This window comes from Herpailurus yagouaroundi, unplaced genomic scaffold, assembly GCF_014898765.1.
Source record: "Herpailurus yagouaroundi ecotype Mexico unplaced genomic scaffold, PumYag 142, whole genome shotgun sequence".
NCBI classification, from domain to species: Eukaryota; Metazoa; Chordata; class Mammalia; order Carnivora; family Felidae; genus Herpailurus; species Herpailurus yagouaroundi.
This window is the reverse complement of record NW_024412397.1, coordinates 64224572-64230607: the sequence shown is the minus strand read 5'-3', so window position 1 is coordinate 64230607 and position 6036 is coordinate 64224572. Positions and strand designations below refer to the sequence as shown.

The window sequence follows — 6036 nt, the reverse complement described above, 5'->3', positions numbered from 1 at the left end:
TATGAAGGCATGTGTTAAGTCATTTATTCTTCACAAACTTATGAGTCAAGCACTGATTTACTGTCATTGTAAAGATAAACTTTAGGCTCAGAGAGGTTGTCTAAATTCACACTCTGATTTGGAGCAGAGTATGGACCTGACCCTGGCTGGGCTAATAGTAAAGGCAGGGCACTACTGACTATAAATCAAGTGTTAGTATACTAACACTTCTAGTTAGCTGTGTTCTTCAAAAACCTATATCTATATTTAAATTATTTTATACCTTATCATTTTATTTTAGATTGGAGTATTTTATACTATAATTTTGGTTGTGACATTTTTCCATTCATGTATAAAGATTTACTCTGTAGGCCAATATCAATTATTGATCCAACAAAATTTTAAGGGTTTTGATCACAGTTCTGATGTGGTTTTGGAGTGATAGGTGGGAGTTCAGAGCTGATAGCCAAGAAAGAATTCTCAAGATGTCTTTGGTGCAAAAAGGTGATTTTATTAAAGCACAAAGACAGGACCTGTGGGTGGGAAGAGCTTCACTGGAGTTGTGAGGAGTGACTGATTATATACTATGGAGTTGGAAAGGTAAAGGTAAAAGGGAGGCTTCCAAAAGGACTTTCAAAGGAACTAGAGACCTCGTTCTTGTCAAGCTAAGGTTGCTTTCCCTCTAGCAAGGCATTGACATTAAGACAAGACAGTTGGGAGTTTATTGGAGGATGTTCTACTCTGCCTATATCAAATATTTGTCAACAGGCTGCAGGCTATAAATAAATTTAATTTTATTTATGTTTCATCTTGCCTTTGTTCCCCACATCAACATTGGGGGAAGGTGGTATTAGGACTCCAAGAAATTGAGTCCTTGGGTTTCTGGAGGTTAGGCTATTGATAAGATTGTCTTTTTCTTGTAATATACTAACAGGTGCAAACTGATGGAGACTGCTGTCTTTTGTGACTATGATCTCAATCAGTTAACCATTGTGTTTTTTTTTCTCTTTCCTTTGTTCTTGGGCAGCCAGGTGAGCCTGTGGAATGTCACACATATCCCACCTGGAGGGTGGAAGGGGTTGCTAACTTGTGCTTTGCCCTCAGCTTGCCTTATGCTCCTTCATCAGTTCTGATATATGTGTGGTAGTGGTGGGGAGGAGGGGTTTCCTACATCACCAAGCAATTCTGCAACACCAGCTGGGTTCCTACAGTCCAACTCAATTCTGACACTATATACCTGGAGATAGTATAGGATCCCACATGTTAAGGGTTCAGTCCCACCAGACCACCCTCAACTTCAGGTACTAATCACAAGTCAAAGTTGTTACCATACTTCTGACTGACTGACTGACTGACTGACTATAAATCAAAGGTTCACATGACCCCCTCATTGAGTTTGATCAATTTGTGAAAGCAGCTCACAGAACTCAGGAAACCCATTAACTCACTAGATTACTGATTAATTACAAAGGATATTAAAGGAAACAAATCAACAACTGAGGTGAAGGGATGCATAGGGTGAAGTTTCAAACAAAGGAGATTGTGGAGTTGGGGGCCCTGCACTGTGGAAAGTGGGTGCATTCTGGTTCCCCAACCAGGAGGCTCTCCAACCCCCTCCTTTTGAGTTTTTATGAAAGCTTCGATTTAGGTACGATTTATTAAATAATTGGCTGCTGGTGATTGATTCAACTTCCAGTCCCTCTCCTCTTCCTAAAGGTCTGAGGTAAGGGGTGGGGAATTAGGGAAGTAGGACTGAAAGTTATACCTCTCTATTCATGGTTGGCTCCCTGGTAACTGAGGTGGGAAACAAAGGCAGAATGAAATGGCAGAAAAAATAGAATCTCCTTATAACCTGCAGCCCCTCGACAACTACTTAAGTCTGGCAGAGTAAAATGTTTCTCCAGGAACTCCCTACTGTCTTAATGTTAATACTCTGATGGATGAAAAAAAACAACCTTAGCTTGACAATAGCTAGGCCTCCAGTATCCTATGAGTCTTCTTTAGTATATGAAAATCTCATTGGAAACTTCCCCTTGACTTTACCTCCCCCAACTGCCAAGTATATAACCAGTCCCTCCACAGGATCCAGGGAAGCTCTTTCTGCCCACAGGTCCTATTCCTATGCTTTAATAAGATCACCTTTTTGTACCAAAGATGTCTTCAAGAATTTTTTCTTGGCTGTTGGCTCCAGGCCCCACAAACCCCATCACCCCCAAAAAATTTCATCAGTAACCAGCCCCCATCCTTAGATGCTTTCCAAAACTCACCTTATTAACATAAACCCAGTTGAGATGAAAGAGTTGGTTATAAATTATAAGACATTCATTTCATGGGGTGCCTGGGTAGCTCAGTAGGTTAAGCATCTGACTTTGGTTTAGGTCAGGATCTCATGGTTCATGAGTTCAAGCCCCACATCAGGCTTTGTGCTGTCAGTATAGAGGCTGCTAGGGATACTCTGTCTCCCTCTCTCTGCCCCTCCCCCACTCATGTTTGCTTTCTCTCTCTCTAAAAAATTAAACATTAAAAAAAGACACTCATTTATCTTTATGACTCTCTAAAAAAATAAACATTAAAAAAAAGACTCATTTTACCTTTCAGGAACTGAGGACCAGAGAGCAAATATAACTAAAGATGCTCTCCTATTACTCTAATCACTCAAGAAACACCAAGGGTTTGGGAGCTATAAGCCAGGAACCATGGATGAAAACCAAGCATATATTTCTTATAATCACAATATCATGGATTGTAGTATGATGTTACAGGAAACTACTTTATGGAAAATTTGAATATAACGTATGCTGAAATGGCCCAAGATTAGGATGGCACTAAAAAAGAAGAAAAAGAAAAACTCATTTTTATCTTCACAATCTTTCTTTATTCCTGGCTGCTGCAGCCAAAAAGTTCAAGCTTTGCAGTTTCAGTGGGTACAAGATTTACCCTGGACATGGGAGACACTACACCAGGACTAACAGGAAGGTTTTCCAATTTCTTAATGCAAAATGCGAGTCAGCATTCCTTTCTACGAGGAATTTTCAGCAGATAAACTGGACTGTCCTCTACAGAAGAAAGCACAAAAAGGGACAGTTGGAATAAATTCAAAAGAAAAGAGCCCACCATGCAGTTAAATTCCAGAGGGCCATCACTGGTGTATCTCTTGCTGATATAATGGCCAAGAGGAATCAGAAAACTGAAATTAGGAAGGCTCAACAAGAACAAGCCATCAGGGCTGCCAAGGAAGCAAAAAATGCTAAGCAAGCATCTGAAAAGATAGCAATGGCTGCTGCTAAGGCTCCCACGAAGGCAACACCTAAGCAAAAGATTGTGAAGTTTATGAAGGTTGTAAAGGTTTCCACAGAGCTGTGAAAGGCGCTATGTTGGCACATCAGATTTTTAAATAAACATATGACTATAACTAAAAAAAAAAGAGAGGGAGAGAAGAAAAAAGAATAGAAGAAAAACTCATTTTCTTTTATGCCTGGTGAACCAGGATATTTATTGGAAGGGAAAGATTGTATCAACAGACTTTGGTCTTTATCTTAAAAGTCTAATATTCCAAGTATCCCCTCTCCACTACCAAGTGGAGAGATTAAATTAGTAATTATACAACCTTTAATGTTTTCTAATTTACAGGTTTATTTTCATAGAGCTCTAACAGAATTTATATAAACTAAAATAATTACTGAGTCTTTAATTTAGACATTAATATTATATACATATTCCCCAAAATGGAGAGAATGGGATTTGTGTGGAGATGAAAGGGGAGAGGAGGCCTGGGGGAATGTGAGCAAATGTGATAGACAGGATACCTTGGAAATGGAAAATCAATAAGTTTTATAAAGTTCATTTCAAGAAAGACAGATAAAACAGTAAACCAAGAATATGACTCTTACCTGGGAAAAAGCCATTTTTGTCTTCTCTTTCTTTTCTCAGGTAAGATCAGTATAAAACCCAACATATCCTCTTCCTAGGCCACAGTATCCTGAACGTGGGGCAATTCAACACATTGAGAAGATCATAATCCTGTGGTAGCCACTGGGACAGGAGGAATTTAGGGACAGGGAACTCTGTCATGGAAGCCATTGGATGAGTATCTGCCCTTTCTTCAGAAGCCTTTCCCATCCTAGTGGAACCCACAGCTTACCTGGCAGCAGTAGGTCTGTGGACTGGACTGATCCTTGCCTTCAAGTCACAGAGCCCAAATTTCTGCCAATAGCTGCTGGGAAAAAAATGGGCAGACCTTTTCCTTTCTCCTGGTGGTATTCCCATTCCTGGACCATTAACTTCCACAGGCATTCCATTTCCTTCTCCAAGCTCATTTCCTAGAGCCAAGTGTTTCCTCCTTGTTGGGGAGATACCTTTGTTTTGGGTGTAGTTTAAAAGTTCTTGCTCCCCCCTATCCACTTGCCCTGGGACTGTGCGCTTGTACTGGGATAGGCAAGGAGGTGAGTGAAAGAGGCCAGTAGAGAATAAACAGCACTGGTTTAAGATTCCACACCATATCTCATGCTCGTGAGCAAGAGAGACTACTCTCAGTTTTAATCACATTGTTTCAAACATTTAATGCTTCTTTTCTAGAAAATCACATTAATCAAAAATATAAAATTGAGAAGACCTGATTATTGGCACTGGAAAATGTGAGTGACTTATTCATCATGAACACATGGTCTTTGTTGGAATAAAGTTCCATCTTTCAGCATCTGCAGAGAAATGACAAAGGGAACTTGAAGTGAATACATACGTAGTTGGAGACTTCAGCTCATAACCCACTATATTAACTGATCACATGAGGAAGAAGCTGTTGAATATTAGATTAACTGATTAAACTAGATTTTGAATACACACACACACATTCAAACAAGAATATATCTAAGTGCACATTGAAATAATGTATAGTGGTTTACTAAGCACCAAAGAATATTTTCAATATATAAAATAAGACTGGAAAAGCATTGAGATCTCAATGTGAATCTGACACAACAAATTTAAAAGGGAAAGAAATTTGGAAATTTAAAAAGTATCTATACCCAAAGAGTTGAAAACTTATATTCACAAAAAAATCCGCACATGGATATTTATGGCAGCTTTACTCATCCTTGCCAACTTGGAAGCAACCAAGATATCCGTCAGTAGGTGAATGCAAAAATAAACTGTGGTACATCCATACCACCAAACATCATTCAGAACTAGAAAGAAATGAGTTATCTAGTCATAAAAAAATGGAGAAATTTCAAATGCATGTTACTAAGTAAAATAAGCCAATCTGAAAAGGCTGTATATAATATGATTCCAACTATAAGACATTCTAGAAAAGGCAAAACCAGGGTGACAATAAAAAGATAAGTGGTTGCCAAGAGTTAGAGAGAAGAGAGAAATAAATGGAGCAAAGAGGATTTTTAGGCAGTAAATCTATTCTATATGATAATATATGATACTACTATGGAAGATTCATGTCATTATATATTTGACAAACCCCACAGAAGTACTAGAGCAGGAGTGAGCCCCAATGTACATTATGGACTTAGGGTGATTGTTGTAGACTCTGGGTCTAAAGTTCTCTCTTGTCTAGCAAAAGAGCAGGATGTAAGATTGAAAGCGAGAGATGGCTAATGTCCGGGAAAAGACAAGAGCCCTGGATAAGGGTCTTTGCCCCATATTTATTCAGATCAGAAGGCTTACAAATGTGATGGGCATGCACAAAGAGACAAAGAAACTGTGAACATTAACCTGGGGATGTGAGGGAAAAGGGGGGATTTGAAGATATACAGTGTTTGGGGTTTGGGTAAATATAAACCAAAATCCAGATGCCAGGCAGTTGGGAGGAAACTTGTTTACAGAAGACACGAGGCAGCACCTCTGTTTATCTTAGCTAGCCTAGGGGATGAGACAGATAAGGGAAATAACCTCAGGGTTAACAAGGCACCTTTTCTTTTGTTAACCTTCTCAGCTCTGGGCTGCTTTGCCTGCAGCACAATGGTCCATAGTCCACCAATTTACTTAATCTGGCCCTATCCTCCTGTGAAAGCAGTTTTTCTGCTACAGTACTAAATTGGGGGTGCA

General features: G+C 39.3%; 1 long non-coding RNA gene across 1 annotated transcript; it reads right to left on the bottom strand.

The window, feature by feature from the left end:
* Window positions 1-425: 425 nt before the first annotated feature.
* On the bottom strand, window positions 426-3313 carry LOC121032684 (uncharacterized). The gene is made up of 3 exons (XR_005791434.1): window positions 3003-3313; window positions 1067-1078; window positions 426-438 (listed from the first exon to the last, which is right to left on the bottom strand). It is a non-coding gene; the product is annotated as an uncharacterized LOC121032684 (long non-coding RNA).
* Window positions 3314-6036: the final 2723 nt, after the last annotated feature.